This window comes from Phyllostomus hastatus, unplaced genomic scaffold, assembly GCF_019186645.2.
Source record: "Phyllostomus hastatus isolate PE091 unplaced genomic scaffold, TTU_PhHast_1.1 phas_contig_86, whole genome shotgun sequence".
NCBI lineage: Eukaryota > Metazoa > Chordata > Mammalia > Chiroptera > Phyllostomidae > Phyllostomus > Phyllostomus hastatus.
Window position 1 is genome coordinate 1895087 of NW_025333977.1, and position 17113 is coordinate 1912199.

The 17113-nt window shown below is 40.4% G+C and overlaps 1 protein-coding gene and 1 non-coding gene across 7 annotated transcripts in view; both read left to right on the forward strand.

Annotated features, from left to right (window-relative positions):
• Positions 1 to 17113, forward strand: part of LOC123826747 (amyloid beta precursor protein) — a 244818-nt gene that overhangs the window by 34522 nt on the left and 193183 nt on the right. The window lies entirely within an intron of this gene.
• On the forward strand, positions 3756 to 3877 carry LOC123827641. Its single transcript, XR_006787296.1, has one exon. It is a non-coding gene; the product is annotated as a small nucleolar RNA SNORA26 (small nucleolar RNA).

Below are 17113 nucleotides of genomic sequence, written 5' to 3' on the forward strand. Positions count from 1 at the left end.
GTCTCTTTATATTGTTTTTATGTAACTTGTTAGTATACACTTGTTATTCCAGTAGAGTTAATAAATTATGCGGTGGCATTCCAGTGGTTTGGCCCTCTCGTCCTTTCACTAAGCATTTATTATGAAATGATTGGTTAGAATTAAAAAGGCTTGACCCAGGGAGGCCTGGATTTCTCAGCCTTGGAACTCTAGTTATGAGTGCTTGATCCTGTTCTCTTGAGAGTTTTGCTCGGAAGCAGTTACCACCTCTTTCGTGTGTCTGTGTGTAGGTTGGACAAATGAACCACTGAGACTTCTTCATGGATAGATTACTGTTACAGATCAATCCACAGAGTTAATACAGTCAATTTTTATTACTATATACAAAATAATTATGGGTCAATTCGGGGGGGTATCCTACTAATTACTTTTGACATGCCAGGTACCTTTAAAAAATTAGCATGTGTATATACACATACTTGCATCTGTGCAAAGCAAGCTATATTTTATAGAATTTATATATTTATAATTTTTACATTATTTCAGTTGGATTAATGTACAGTGTGTTCTGGGAGGAAATCTTTTCAGTACAATCAATATTTGAGTACCAGTATTGTTCTGAGTATTACCCTAGAAATAGAGATTGGTACGTCCTGACTTCTTCACCCTAGGGAAAAGCGTATTAGGGCTTTTGACCTAGGCACTGTTGATATTTTGGGCCCAATAGTTCTTAATTCGGGGGGAGCCTGAGGAAGGCTGCCTGTGCATTGTGGGATGTTTAGTAGCATCCCTCACGTCTTCCTACCAAAAGCAGCACCCAAGTTGTGACCATTACCCTTCCCAAGAACCTTGAGCCTCCACCTAGAAACAGTTCACAGACCTCAAAAAAACAAGGTGGTTTACAATCCCTATGGGTGAACAGGTTTTTCTCGGTGTGTGGCTAACAACACAGGAAAGACTACTGCCGGTTGAATAAAGCCCCTCTTTGTTGAAGCCTGGCCGTGCGCATGAAAGAAGGCATGTGCATGTGGATATTTGAGGGTGTCCCTCGTCAGGCTAGAATAGTTTAGTGTTAGCTGTCCATACACACCACTCCCTCTTTAGAAACAAGCCACACCTGTAAAACACCTTTTAGCAAATCTGAAAATGTACCTCCATTCTAATTATTTAAGTCTTACTACTTCGAGTTATATACCGTGAGCAGCTGGGTTAAAGAGAGATGCCGGAACTCACTTGCTGACTTGTGCGTGTTTCTGTGTGTGTGTGTATGTGATCACAGCTGTGTACTTCTGGTTTATTTGAACTGATTTGTTTAAAAATGTGCTTATGTAAACACTCCATGTTTGATCTCGTGGTAGAACATAAATTTTTCCAACAGAATGTAACGCCCCTCTTCCGCAAGAGCAGGATGTAGATTGCATTGCGTGCTCTTTCTCTGTTCTAGGGCTTATTCCTCTGGAGACATGCCAGACAGGCATCGCTGTGGTGCAGGAAAGGACTCGCGATGCGAGATTCTGGCTCATTCTTTCCCCAGGTTACGTCGGCACAGTGTGCCGTGACAGAACAGCAGCCCTGCGCGGCTCCATTAAACATCTGCTCATTTAGAAAATTAAAATAATGTTCCGTCACTCAAGGCGATGAAACATGGATGGATTGATGTACCATGTTGACTACAAGAACCCCTGGTGTGGCGTGGGGCACACAGCAATAGTGGCAGAACGGGATGTTTGCTAATAAACTACGAAAGCAGTGCTAGTATGATGATTTGCCTTTCTTCTTCCATCTCTTTGGGATAAACTTGAAGCTCTAGCATGATGTATGAATGCGGAATCCTATTGCTGTTACCTGGAAAGGTACTACAAACTCATTCTCCACCACCACCCCATGTGTTCTCATCCTGAAATTTACAAGCCCCACAATCTTCTCCATTTCCGCCCTCTCTGCCATTGTTCTGCTTCTGGTGTTAAAGCTTACGCTGAGCACGTCTCCCTTTCCCTGCCCCCCCACCCCCCCAACCCCCCTCCCTACCCCCCTCCCTTTGACTTCCTCATTATTCATTGTAGGCCCAGTGCCTTGGGTCCACAGTATCTTCAGACACCCAAGAAAATGTTTCCACTTTAATTTCTTTTAAAAGCAGAAGAAAAAGTTACTGTAATAATGAATATAGATGAATGAAGCTAGCTGGAATCACAGCCATCTTTATACCAACACAGCCCTAAAATACAGCTTCCAATATTTTTGTAGCTAGGAAAGGGCTCAGGAAGGATGTCATGCACCGTAGCATCCTCCTTGTACACAAACGGGACGCTGCCCTTGCTCTCTTTGAAATGCAACAGTTGCTCCCATGGCTGTGGGCAGTTCTTACAAATTCGAGGTCATTCACACCTAACGCTGTCCCTACCTTCCACTCCTCCTCTCCCACACTCACCCTGTGTACATATTTTGTGTTGACTTTGGTCTACCTACACTGTTCAAACTCCCGTCTTCTTCCTCCACCTCTACGTCAAACCAGGCACAGCGTTGTCACTTCAGTACCTTTTGTTAGCAAGTGGGGCCTCTTTATTTTTGTCCCCACCATTGTCTGTCCACTGAAGTCAGGGATGTTCAGGTCACACCTGCATCTCCAGTCCCAAATGTGTTCAGTGCCTGAGAAATGGTTATCTCACTATAAGGCATCAAGCCAGAAGTTTCCTGAAACTTAACCCAGAAATCAAACAACTCTGAAACCGTGTCTGTTTGAAGTGGGAAGGACAAGTGTTTGATAACCATCAGCACAGCTGTCCAACAATTAGTTTCTGTCTCTTCGACCTAGTATTTTCAGGTGTATTTTTTTACACTCGCCTTCACTTTAGGGGTTAGGTTACACCGAAATCTCGGAGAATCAGTTTCATGCTGCTGAGGGCTTTTAGCTGCAGGCATTTTTTAAATAGTTGATTGGATGCTCTATTAAAGGAGTCTGGCTCTGCCCGCTGCTGTCTGTGCCATTCTTGGAGTCTAGTGAGATAATCTGATTTTTTTAAATGCCGCCTGCATTGCAAATGATGCACTTCTCAGGAATGTGTTATCAGAGAGTCAGGAAATAAACATTGAAGCTTATTGAGCCACAAAGATTATAAGCTACCTTGCTTTTTTGTACCCTTTTTTTTGAAGAGGATCCTGAAGTTCTTGAACAAGTTGAGCTGTAACTGGTATTTGGGAATTGGGAGAGACGGGGGGCGGGGAGGGTGTGGGTGCTGCATCTTCTTTTTTCATGTTAGGAAATTACTCTCCTGGTGCCACAATAAAAAAATCTCACAGGTAAGTTAGAAATTATTTTGTATTATTCCACGCCTTTGTCAGGAATTACATTTTCTGCATTCTACCTTACTGTTGTTCTTTTTCATGCCAGGCATTCCTTAATGCTTTCCATAAATATTTACTGAGTGCTTAATTGTGGGGGGAAGATAAAGACACAGTAGTAAAGGGCAAGAAGGATCTCAGGTGGACAGCAAAGCAGTAACTGTCATCTTGTTTGTATTTACATTAAAAAAATTTTTTTAAAGAACTAGGAATCCTTGTTCCACTCAACTTGAAGGGTTTAGGTACTCTGTTCTTCTACGCTGACAGCTGGGACATAGATGAGTACTTACAAGTGGTGCCATCAACTCCATCCTCGTCGTGACGCATCCCGCACACTGTTACCAATGCCACTCTCACATCCCTTCATGTGGATCACGTCTGGGCTCCTTGAATTCTGTCCTCACTTAGAGCTAACGAAACTGACTCACGCTCTTCCTGTGCCCTTTTAAGGTTGACGCAGTGCCTTAAGAGGCTCACACAGAAGGGTAAAGTAAGTCTCTGTAAAACCCAGAGATGAGATGGTAAAACTCCTCTTTGGATCCTGTCTGGAGTCACAGCTGAAAAAAAAAGAAAAGAAAAGAAATTGACTCAGATGTTGTATCACTGAAACTGACATTTGAATTGAGTGGAAGAGAAAACTCTAATATGGTTTATTTTGGCTCCTGGTCATCTATTATTTCTGTAACTTTTTTTTTATGTAACCAAGAAAGTAGAAATAGTGTCTTCACTATTACCTTACCTTCAGAATTATTTTCTCCAATGTATTGTAGTTCCCAACAGTCTTGATTCCACGGGGAAGGCAGTTTGAAAAATTCTTAGTGTGTCTTAGGGCTGCAGAGGGGCAAGCTCCTTTGAGAAGTGCCTTGGTGCCTTATTTAAGAAGGATAATCTACCCACGCTTATCAAGCAAATAGCCTGAAACTTGAACCTTGAGTATTCTTCAATGTTATAACCCTGAAAAATAATCTTGGCTTACACTAAAGAGATAAGGTAACCGAATACAAGTTTAACAATGAACAGGGATGCTATTTGAAAGTTACCGTAGATTTTTTTTCTCATCCACTTAATATTCTCTCTGAATTTCTGTTATGTTTGTAAAGCGGTTTTCTCATATACCAAAGGTCCTAGTAATAAAAATACAATAGTATGAGTTATGAGCAGATGGGAAAAGAAGATAAGTAAATATTATGCAACTTGAAGCGGAAATAAACCAATGGATATAATGTAAATATCCTTTCTGCTTATCAAAAAAATAAATACTTCATGTTTTCTTCCTGAAATAGTTTTGTAAATATTCTGAAAATAGAAAAGTTCTGAGGCCATGAAGTCTTTGCTCCACTTCATATGTGGATATTTGAACTCTTATTCCATATAATGTACTTGTTTATAATCTTTCTTGTTCCAGCACACCGCAGGTGACTGCTTCCTGTCAATACATAGATGTGGATGTGTGTGCATATGTGTCTGTGTATGAAGAAATAAGATCAGGAAGTAAATTGTAAATATATGAATTCTCTGTCTCAATTACCTTTCATGGAGCACCACATTCTATTATTATTATTATTATTATTATTATTATTATTTCATTGTTGTTCAAGTATAGCTGTTTGCATTTACCCCCCACCACTCCCCTTTGGTTTTGTCCTTTGTAGTTGTTCCTGAAACCCTTCTCCCCTCCCCCCATTATCCCCTCCCACCTCCCCTCTGCATGGAGTAAATTCTTCCCTCTTCTTTCTCTTCCCACTCACCTGGGGTCACCTCTCAGGTGACTTGCTTTAAAGATTTTTTCAGGAACTTTTTTCATGAATTTTGCTAATTATTATTCTTCCCCTTATGATCTTCTTGTACTACTAACTGAAAATCTAATGACGAGGACAGGTTGCTATCATCTTACAGACCGGAGCTCGTGGGCCCAGGCTGAAATGTATAAGTGCCTTGAATTTGGCATGACGACAGCATGCCAGCTGACTCTCCAAGTGTTTTCACTGCTCCTTCTCAGGATTGTAGGAAATCATATGCAAAGGACTTCTGGGAGGGTTTAGTAAGGCTGAAGTTGATGTATCTGCCCCTCATCCTCTTGACAGCTGCTCTGAGATTCTCAGGTACACTGAAAAATGGTATGATATCTTAACTCACTTGGAAAAATTAGGATTATAAGGTGCATGCCATTTATTACTAGAAATTATAAGGGTATTAGACGATATGGACATTCTGGAGTGTGTCAGGCCCAGGTATGTACGCTGGCTTCCTCACTGCGGCCCAAGACTAGGAATCCCAGTCACCGTCTCCCCCTATTGGAGCCCTCATTGTCCCTCCACCTACCAGGTTTCACGATAGCCTGAAGCTGGTTGGAGACTCTAAACAGGGAAACAGACGCATTTCTGAGCTGACAAAGGGTAGAGAACTGTGCTGTTTTCCCCCTTGTCTAAGGAGTATGGGCAACTCTTAAGACGTATTTGTGTGAGTGTGACCCTACTATACACGATCTCACTGAATGATAAAGTGGCTCCATTTACAAACCTGCTACCTCTCCCGGAAGCTTGTATTCCATTTACCCCGCCCACAGCTTGTTCGCAGATTCTTGCTCCCCTCTCCATCTGCTGATCCCTGGTGCTCTGTGTCGTCCGCTGTGTGCACTGGGAGTGGGTCAGCACGGCGGTAGGTGAATGAGAAGAAATGAAGAGGGGAAAAAGAGAAATGGAAAGCTTTTCAATTTTCCCTTATTGGTGCCTTGGGCATGTTAGCGTAAGCTTTATGTGCTAGAAAATCCATTGGAGGTGCTCCAGATGAAGCGAAAGTCCGTTTTAGAGCGGTGTCATTGGATAGTGATGACTATGACATTGCAATAAAGATAAGTGCATCCTTCAGGCGATGGGAGGTATCACAAATGTCATGGCAACATCCGCAATCTTAATATTAAGAAGAGGAATAGTCATACCAACTCAGCTTGCAAATTAGGTGGGGATAGTAAGTTCCAACGCAGTAAAATAAACTCTATCTTTAGCTGATAACTCTTCTGCTTGTGTGGCTGTGTCTGTGCAATACGCCCAAGTGATGCTGAAGGTTTAATTTTGGGACTTGTTTGGTGCCTCATGGGTGAAATCAAGTTTCGTCTCAATATGCGGCATCATGTGGCTGAAGTGCTTGACCCAACATTCCAGAGCTCCTTGCGTCCCCCTTTCTCACCCCACCCTCTTCTCTGCAGACACACCTCATCTGCCTCCGGGAGTGGGCTGGGCCTGGGACTGTGTGTGGCAAGAACCTTCACTGCTTTGTTCCTTGGATTTCAACAAGCACATACTGTTTGGTGGGCTGTGATGTTACTAGTGGTGGGGAACTTTGCATGTCCCTTGCTTGGAGAAGTGTCATTAGAACAAGAGTTTTTTGTATTCGTGTAACCACAGGTAGACTGTGAACAGGAGCAGGTTCTATCTAACAGCATTAGATGCTTCGGATTTCAAACATGTCCTTTTAAAAACATATTGAGTGAAAACACACATTTAATTTTTAAAACCCTATGCATTTAAATAAGTTGTTCATTACTTACAGATGTATAAAAAAAAAGAAAGAAAAGTTAAGTCCACAATACCAGTCAGATTTAGAGACAGCAACATTGATTACCCTCCTCTTAAAAGTGACAGTGCACGTGTCGGGAGCACCGTCTCACTTTCCCCTTTAGGGGATAAAACGAAGAGCACGTGGTTCATATGCCACAGCTGGGCCTTTTCCTCATCTGATCCCTGCCTCTTACAATACATGAAATACCAACCAGTTGTCCTGTTCCCAGGTACAAAGCTGCTGATCTGTGCCAATTGAACCAGTTGAAGTCCCGACTTCCCAGAGTTTATAAAAAGAGTAAGATTATTTTTGTACATTATGCTAAATGCTGTTTTCTTTTTTAACAAAGAGCCAACAGCAGCAACATCAACAAAAGAAGATGACGAGGTAGCAACATGTCTATGAGAAGATTAATAGAAGACAAACGGGCTGCTTTTTTGAGATGAACATAATTTATTACTTTGTTGTGAATTTTGTACTGGCCTGTGTATGCCATATTTAGGGCAGCAATGTTCAATAGAAATATAGTGTTGGCCACATGTGTAATTAAAAATTTCCTGGGAGCCACATTGAAAAAAATAAAAGTACAAAGTTGGAATTAATTTTAGTGGTACATTTTAGTTAACTGCGTGATATAATCAGTCAGCATATACAAATTTTTAATAAGATACCTTACAACATGTCTATCATATTAAGTCACTATAATCTCAATTGGGACACTAAATTTTTATCAGAAAATAATGATGTTTAGAAGTTCATAAAATTATAGTCAAAAAGATTTGCTTACCCAAGTTGTTTCAAACATGCTGAAAGTTTTTCAATAATAGGCTTGAAATAGGTTTTTAAATTTAAGCTTATATTACAATGAAATCAAATGGAAAATTCAGTTTCTCATGCGAACTAAGTAGATTTCAAGTGCTTAGAAGCCAGGTTGAGCATACTCAACAGTATAGTGATCTTCTTAAACTAAGGAAGGAAGGAGAGTTTTCAGGAATGCACAGCTCTGAAGGAATGCAGAAGGGAGCAGAAGAGTTTTGACCATGGATAGGCATAAGGCCCATAGGCTAAAAATAGAAAAGACAGAAACAAGTTAATATTTGGGAGGCAAGTGCTTCACAAGCTGTGTGGGGCTGAAATCCAGGTTCCGATGGGGGGAGCGGACCCAGTGGTGAGAGTTTCACACAAAATTTCATTTGAGCCCAAGCTCCTACTGCTTGAAAATTTTTGAAAGCTTTTAACCTCATCTAACTTCCCACTGGATTGAGGGACCATTTCTGAAATCCTGATAGGTGGGTGTCCATCTGTGTAAGGGGCTCCCTGGTGGGACTCAGTGTCTCCTGAGGTTCCTTCACTACCACTCTCTCCATCACTGTTGTTCACATGTAAAGCTCTTCCTTCAGATGTTGTCTTCCTCGTGTTACCCTATTTTCTTTAAAGTCTGATGAAATTTGAAAAAAGGTGGAGATTTACTAGGCAAGAAAAGGAGCCCTTAAAAATAACCCCTGTTATTTCTGTTGGCATGTTGAACTTGAACTGCTAACCTCCAGAAATAAATTCCTGTTGTATAAGCAAAAAAAAAAAGGATAAAATTTGTCCTGATAAAACTTTTTCCCCTCCAAAGTAGCCTTTTTAGTGCTTATCTAAAAAAATGTGAGTGCTACATCATTCTAGATGTGACTGGGCACACCAAGATTTCCCATGATCACCCAGGGCCCTCCTCTTTGTAAAGCATAACGGTACATAAGCTTCTTTTTCCTTGAAACTTTTATGGGTTTATGTCTGGGCTCTATTCTGCTCCGTTGATCTATGTGTCTGTTTTTATGCCACTATTAGGCTGTTTTGGTTACTATGGTCTTATAGTGTATTTTGATAGTAGGTAGCGTCATGCCTCCAGCTTTGTTTTTTCTCAGAATTGCTCTTGCTACACGGGGATTTTGTGGTTCCATATAAATGTTTGAAATATTTGTTCTAGTTCTGTGAAATACGTCATTGGAATCTTGATAAGAATTGGGTTATTTCTATAGATTGCTTTTGGTAACGTGGACATTTTAATGATGTTAATTCTCCCTATCCATGAACGTGGATGTGCCTCCACTTATTTGTGTCTTCTTCAGTTTCTTTCTTCAGTGTCTTATAATTTTCCAGTTCAGGTCTTTTACATCCTTGGTTAGATTTATTCCTAGGTATTTGATTCTTTTTTAAGCAATCGTGACTGGGATTGCCTTCTTAATTTCCATTTCTGATAGTTCATTATTGGCATATAAAAATGCAACTGATGTTAATTTTGTATCTTGCTACTTTATTGAATTCATTTATCAGTTCTAGTAGTTTCTTGGTGGAATCTTTAGGGTTCTTTATGTAGAGTATCATGTCTTCTGCAAATAAAGACAGTTTTATTTATTCCTTTCCAATTGGAATGCCTTTTATTTGTTCTCGTCTGATTGCTGTGGCTAGGACTTCCAGTAGTATGTTGAATAAGAGAGGTAAAAGCAGACATCCCTGTCTTGTTCCTGATCTAAAGGGGAACGCTTATAGTTTTTGCCCATTGAGTATGATGCAGTAGGTTTGTCATATATAGCCTTTATTATGTTTAGGTATGTTCACTCTATTCCCACTTTGCTTAGAGTTTTTATCATAAATGGGTGCTGGATTTTATCAAATGCTTTCTCAGCACCTTTACAGTCAATTAATATTTGACAAAGGAGGCAAGCGCATACAGTGGGCTAAAGGTAGTTTATTAGGTAAATGGTGTTGGGGAAATTGGACAGATGCATACAGAAAGATGAAAGTAGACCACCTTCTTACACCACACACAAAAATAAATTCAGAATGTATTAAAGACTTAAGTGTTAGACCTAAACCATTAAAATCCTAGAAGAAACATAGGCAGTAAAATCTTGGACGTTACTCATAGCATTATTTTATCTGATATATCTTCTCAGGCAAGTGAAACAAAAGAAAAAATAAACAAAAGCGACTACATCAAACTAAAAAGTTTTTGCTCAGTAAAGGAAATTATCAACCAAATAAAAAGACAACCCATGGAACGGGAGCACATATTCACTGGTACGTCTGATAAGGGGTTAATATCCAAAATTTCTAAAGAACTTATAAAACTCAACACCAAAAAAACAACCCAATTAAAAAATGGGCAAAGGACCTGAATAGATACTTCTCCAAGAGGACAAACAGGGCCAATAGACATATGAAAAGCTGCTCAAGGTCACTAATCATCAGAGAAATGCAAATTAAAACCACAATGAGATATCATCTCATACTTGCCAGAATGGGGGTATCATCAATAAATCAACAAAGAACAAGCGCTGGTGAGGATGTGGAGAGAGGGGAATCCTCGTGCACTCTTGGTGGGAGTATATTCTGCTGCAGCCACTGTCAAAGGCAGTATGGTCTTGCCTTAAAAAATTAAAAATGCATCTGCCTTTTGACCCAGCAGTTCCACGTTGAGGGATATATCTAAAGAAGCCCAAAACACGAATTCGAAAGAACTCCTAAGCACTTCTATATTCATTGCAGCGTTTTTTACAATCACTGAGATATGGAAGCAGCTCAGTGTCCATCAGTAGGTGAGTGGATAAAATAACAACAGGACATTTAAACAGTGAAATTCTACTCAGCTATAAAAAGAGAGAAAACTTTACCTTTTGAGACAGCATGGATGGACCTGGAAAACATTATGCTAAGTGAAATAAGCCAGTCAGATAAAGACAAATACCATATGATTTTACTCCTATGTGGAATCTAATGAATAAACTGAACTAACACGGAAAATGGAGACAGACTCATAATTATTGAGCAAGGATGGGTTAGGGGTGGAGAGATCCAGCAAAAAGGAAAAAGGACCAGACAACAGGGTGGTGATTGCGGGGGTGGGCGGTATAAGGGGAATAAGTAGTAATGGAAAAATATAATAAAAAAATATTTTTTAAAACAGAAAAATCTTGTGGAACTACTACCCAGTTGTATCTTTTTTGTCTTATACTGCTTCAAAAAAATTATTTCAAGCAAAATACAGGATCTTGTGTATACGTAAAAAATTCATGTGAAAAATTTCTACCTTCTGAACTAATTTTCAGCCCTGACACTGTTACTTAATATTAGTTATTCCAATCAAATACATGCCTGTATTAGTTTCTCTTAGTATAATAATGCTGCAAAGCCACAACCCACTCCAAAATTCAGTGGCTTAAATAACCATTTATTACATCTCACAGGCCTGTGGGTCAGCTGATCTTGGTTGAGCTTGGTTAGAAAACAATAGAACTATAGAAACTCAACACATATAGAATATCTCTTGTGTCTGAGATGGAGAGGAGTGATAGAATTTGGATTTTCTGTGCTGTATTATGTGCTGCATGGTATGCCTGAGCTGTTACAACTCGTGGAAACCACGCTGGAAAAAATGTTCATTTGTTTCCATGAATACCATTCAAACCAGCATCTTGGTGGAGCCCAGTTTCCAAGTCCTCCAGCATTTTAGCAACACAACTGAAATGCAGTAACTCTAGAAGGAGGTTTTAGGAAACGCACTGTCATTCGAGATGTGCTGAAACTGAACTGTTAGTAAACTGTGTGTGTTGATTACACACTATACCCATAGTTCTGTAGGAAGTGTATATTGGGTTGGCCAAAAACTTTGCTTTTATTCTGTAAGAGCCTCTAGTAAATAAACGCACAGTTGTCTCTAACTTAATTTGAAATAGTTTTGTTAGATTGTATTGTGACAGCTGCATATCAGTGTGTATTTTTTTAAAAAAATTATCAGTATTGGTGAATTTTCGTGTAGACATTTTAATATTGAAGATGGAAGATAATATGCAATGTTTTTGGCATATGATGCTTTAAATACTTCAAGAAAGGTGAAAACGCAACTGAGAAGAAAAGAAAAGATTTGTGCAGAGTATGGAGAAGGTACTGAGACTGATCAGATATGTCAAAAGTGGTTTGCGAAGTTTTGTGCTGGAGATGTCTCACTGGATGATGATGCTCCACCGTCAGGTAGACCAGCTGGAGTTGACAGTGATCAAATTGAGACATTAGTTGAGAACAATCAATGTTATACCATGTGGGAGATAACTGATAGACTCAAAATATCCAAATCAATAAAGTTATTGGTGAAAATGAAAAAAGTATCTTTTATTTTACAAAAAAAAGGACTTTTTGGCCAACCCAGTGTATGCTTATGGGATACACGTAAGTAAGCATATGCTTTCTGTTGAAAAATTAGAAAATACAGCTTAAATAAACTAACAGGTGATGAATGTCCATTAACAGTTGGAATGTTGGCAGCTCTGGACCCTACTTTTCACACTCAACTGGCTTCTGATTTAAGGAAAAAACTAATTTGGAAGAAAGTTTTGCATTTGCACTTCAGGGTAGATTTCATAAAGAGGAGAAGCTACCCAAAGTTACTAGATGTTAACATCTAGTGATTTAAATTCAAGAAATGCAGGTTAAACATTTGAACTGTGGATTTGCTTCCCCTTTTACTTATTCTAAAAGTGTATTTTTAGAAGCCAGTAGCAAAGAACTGCAATATACTGCCACAGCAGGGAGGAAACATTGTTTGACAGTAGCATTCAAGATTTAAACATAAAAGCCTGAGAACTACTGGCTGGAACGCTAACTGACCTAAGATGAAAAGAGAAAGCATGGTCTTGGGTGGGAGTTAACAGCCTCCGAGGATTTTGAGCCTTTCTAATTACCTATGTAGGAGCGAAGGTGACTTACCTTTGTGTTTCTGAGAGCCAATGAGGTAACAGAGGGAAAGGCCTAAGCAGACACCGCTGTTTTTGCCCGTCACTCTTTTTGTAAGTCTGTGTTTACAAGGTGAAGACTGGAGAGATACAGTAATATTGAGAAAACCAAAATAGTATAAAAGTGACGATACTGTCTGTTTTTGTACGGTGGCTGCATGAAACATGCTAGTAAAACTCACAATGAAAGAGATGAAACTTACAAGAAAGACCAAATGAGAGAAGCCATTTCTCCACCAATGATGTTGAAAAGAATTTGGCTGTTACCAACGTGAGAGCACATTCGACCCAATTACACATGGTACAGTACATATATGATATATACATATATATATGCATGTAGGAAATGAACATTAATTGTATTGAAAACTGCTTTCTAAGCAAATAGTTTGTTGGAAGGACTTTAGGCAGCCTTCTATTTGTGGGTCCCCCTATAAGAGTTAACTTGTATCAATATCAACAGAGGCCATGTATTCATCAAGGAGTGATAACTTGTCATTTGAAACCAGGTCAACAGTGTCAGATTTCAAGGAGTGAAGTATGTGGATTAGTTCCCCAAAAGGAATGTTTCTTTCTTTACTCGCTTTTGTGGCAAATCAATTTTAGGCTGAAATTTGAGCTCTGAAATACTCCTGTGACATAGTGGACCTGAGGAAAGTGGCCGGCTGCACGCAGGTAAGTTAAGGCTGTGTGCAGTTTCGGTGACCATATTGCATTTTCTGTATGCTTTGACTCGCTGTGGCATGCCTTCTCACCACAGATACACGCACGCACACACACAAAGGCAAACCTTGGAAAACTGCAGCTTTTTTTTTTTTTCGCTCATTTGAGTGTCAGCCTGGTCACATCAGCAACACCCTTGACCAAGCAGGTCCAGCTCCTGTCTCTGCATCTTCATGATTGTGTTGCCTGAGACAAAGCCTGGCTGGAACCTTTTCCTTCTCAGAGTCGGGATGGATGGCTTTGCAGACTCTTCCAGTTCTGTGATTCTAACTTTAATGTGAGTTCGCCTCGTAGATAAAAGGGGCAGCGGCAGACGCTCTGATGTGCTCACGGTGCGGGCGGGGCATTAATAAGAAAACGATACACATACTCTTTTCCTTTAGAGAATGAAAATTCATTTATGTTAAACAGTGTTCTTACTTCTCTTTTGAAAGAGGTTCACTCTCAAATCAGTTAATTGCATTGAAAATGGAAAATTTATTTTAACCTGAAGTTGAAAAGTATTTTAGTGGGGTATCCTAGAATTCTGCCCAGGTTAAGGGAAAACCGTATTTATGGCAGGAAACTGCAGTTGTGATAGAAATAGTATCACTGTGTTTTTTTTTAAAAAATGCTATCCAAGTGTCCAACTCTGAAGAAATTGTGAACTGATAAAAAGTACCGAATGCTCCACTCTGTGAGGCCAACTATTCAGACCAACGAGAAGTCAGCTTAAATGCAGAAACCAGATGGTTTTCATCAGCTACAAACCTTAAAATGACATAAATCCACAGAGGCAACTAAGCTATGGATCTGTGCCTTCTCCTTGCAGGGGAGACTTTTTGGCCAGGGAAACAGAGAGCTCCTTGTTCCCTCTCCCTCTTCCTTGGGACTGTGTGGGGAGGAATGCGGCCGAGCCTGCTCTATAAGGAATTTTGATCTCCTTGATGATAATAAAGAGAAACTTTTGGGGGAAAGGGAATACCCAGTTTGAAAGACAGCTGGAGAAGCTGGCTTTGCATTTATAAACTGCAGCGATATCAGCTGTCTGTTTTCTAGTTCGTCTGTGCAGTATGGCCTAGATTAGGTATATATGTTTATTTTAATTTCCTCTTAGCCATGTTTTAGCTAACTTTCCAAGAAAGTCCATTTTCCCTGTGACCCTAAAATATTCTTCTGGTAGCAGACGAGTGTTTTAAAGATGTGTAGCGTGCCCTGGCTGGTGTAGTTCAGTGGACTGAGCACGGGCTGCGAACCAAAGTGTCGCAGGTTCGATTCCCAGTCGGGCCACATTCCTGGGTTGCAGGCCACTGCCCACAGCAACCGCACATTGATGTTTCTCTCTCTCTCTCTCTCTCTCCCCTCCCTCCCTCCCTTCCCTCTCTAAAAATAAATAAATAAAAATCTTTAAAAAAAAGATGTGCAGCGTTATGAGGTGTAATACCTACATCTGTGTAGTTCAGAACATTCCGTAAATAGCCTCTTGATTTTGAGGCCACGTGTGGAGACTCCATTGTTTTAGCCAGTTATTTTGTTCATTGTCACTGAACACTGCTTTCCCATGGGAAAGCATCTTTAGTCTCATGATGTCAGTGGAAAGTCATTCAGTTTACAAGGACCGTCTTCATCTTCAGTCTCTCAGAAATGCATAGACTGTGAATGGCTGGCTGCAGCAGGGTTCCAGTCTTCTAGGTGTCTTCTCAGATGTCTGCGAAGTAACCTTAAGTTGCCTTAGATAGTGTCAAGGTGAAAACGAAAGTAAACTGTAATTGTTGCTCAAGTGGTTATATGTCCCATCTCTTCAAGCTTTTGTATTTCTTTTCCATTAAAAGGGAAAATGGTTTCTGAAAAGTTAGAAATAATTATCTTTAGGATGACTTAGACAAGTATGCATTTTAACCGGCAGCAAAGAACTTACACTAGGACCCAAATATTTCCATTTTAAGAGTGTCCGTAATTAACAGGGCCCAGATAGGACCATGTGCATGATATATTAAGCATTTCCTGTGGGGATTCATTCGGTAAAAGAGATGTGAGTACACCTCCTGGGCCTGTGGATGGCTCAGCATCACCTCCTGTATGGTCATCCTGGGCTGGCGATGGTTTCCTCCTGGCTGAAGGCCAGAGAGTGGACCGCCCCTGGCAACCGGGCTGTTTCTCAAATGGCTTAGGTGTTTCCTTTTCATTAACTTAGCCAATGACGCAACTGGGTTATGTTACTTGAAACATGGAATTCTCCGCAGGCATCCTTCAGTACGAAGAGAAAAGCTTCTGGTTCGGTTGATATCTCGCAGAAAATTGCTCTGATCTTCTTGTTCACGCGCCGTGTTGGTCTGGGAAAGAGTTTTTGACTGATAAACATGTTTTTGTGATTGAAGTATTTATTTGTAAAGGACCTTTTGTAAAGTCAAATGTAACAGCTATATACATATAGCCCATTTTTTAAAAATTTACTTTGAGAGAGAGAGGAAGAAAGAGAGGAAGACATCAATGTGTGGGAGATACCTACATCAATTGGTTGCCTCTCGAATGCCCCAAACTGGCGACCAGCCCCACCACCCAGGCATGTGCCCTGACCAGGAATCAAACCTGCAACCTCTCGGTTAGCAGGCCAGCGCTCAATCCACTGAGCCACACCAGCCAGGTCCATACAGTCCATTTTTAAATTTCTAGTGTAATCATTTGCCCTAATTATTGAAGAATCAAAGTTTGAACTATTAAACAATCTCCACTTTAAGAAAACTGGGCATGTTAATGATTACTATCCTCCATACATTTATTTTTTTAAGTTATTATTAGATCCCATCTTGTGGAAAACCCCAAAGGAACTGAAACATACGTTTTCTTGTCTGAACTCCCACTGGTAACAATGAAGAGCATGAGGCAGTTAAAGATGTTCTTTGGTAATATTATTACCAGACTAAAGGGGTCTGTTTGCCTGTGTGCATCAGAGCCCACCCAAACACGGACAGGAGTTTGCAGCCGAGAAAGTAAGGGTTTCTTAGTCGAGGACGTGGCACCAATCCTGGAGTCACAGGTAAGCTGTGACTCAAAGACCTGGTGACGGCTTCCAGGAGTTGGATTATATAGCGGCAAGTTTATATGGGGCAAATCATTAATCGTGGTGGATAAAGGATTTGGGCCCTGGGCTCTGCTGATTGGTTGGGGCCTGGGTAGGGAGTGGCTGACCTTTGAGTCAGGTCCTCGCATCAGCCGCGACACTGCTCTGTCTGATTTTGTGAGGGTGTGGTCCTTGGGGTCGTTCTGCTTTGAAGTGCCTGGGGCTGAAATACAACCTGAGTCAAGATGTCCTCTGTAGCTCGACTGTAACTCGGCTTCTGTGATCAACAGACCTGTGACTTCGTTCTTAAGACAGTTGAAAGTTCCTTGCGGGAGAGGCTATGGAATGACAAGGAGGTAGAAACTGTAGTGAACAGATTGTAGAGAATCCGAGGTATTGAAATTCTGAGGTGCAGAGGGGGAAATTCAGTCAATGAAATAATTGCCAGCTGTAATAGAAGATCATTAATCTCTCTGCTCCCTTAGAGATAAGGTACCAAGTCTCTCTTGAGACCAGAAATCTTTGGGGCAGGAATGAGCGTGAGCAGAATAAAACACCACGGGGGCTACAGTGGCAATTCCATGCTGGAGTGTGAATTCCTTGAGGGCAAGGCCCATATTTTATATATAAATAAATTAAATGTATATATTTTATATATTATACATATATGTCATATCCTCCATAGCATTGAATTTAGGAC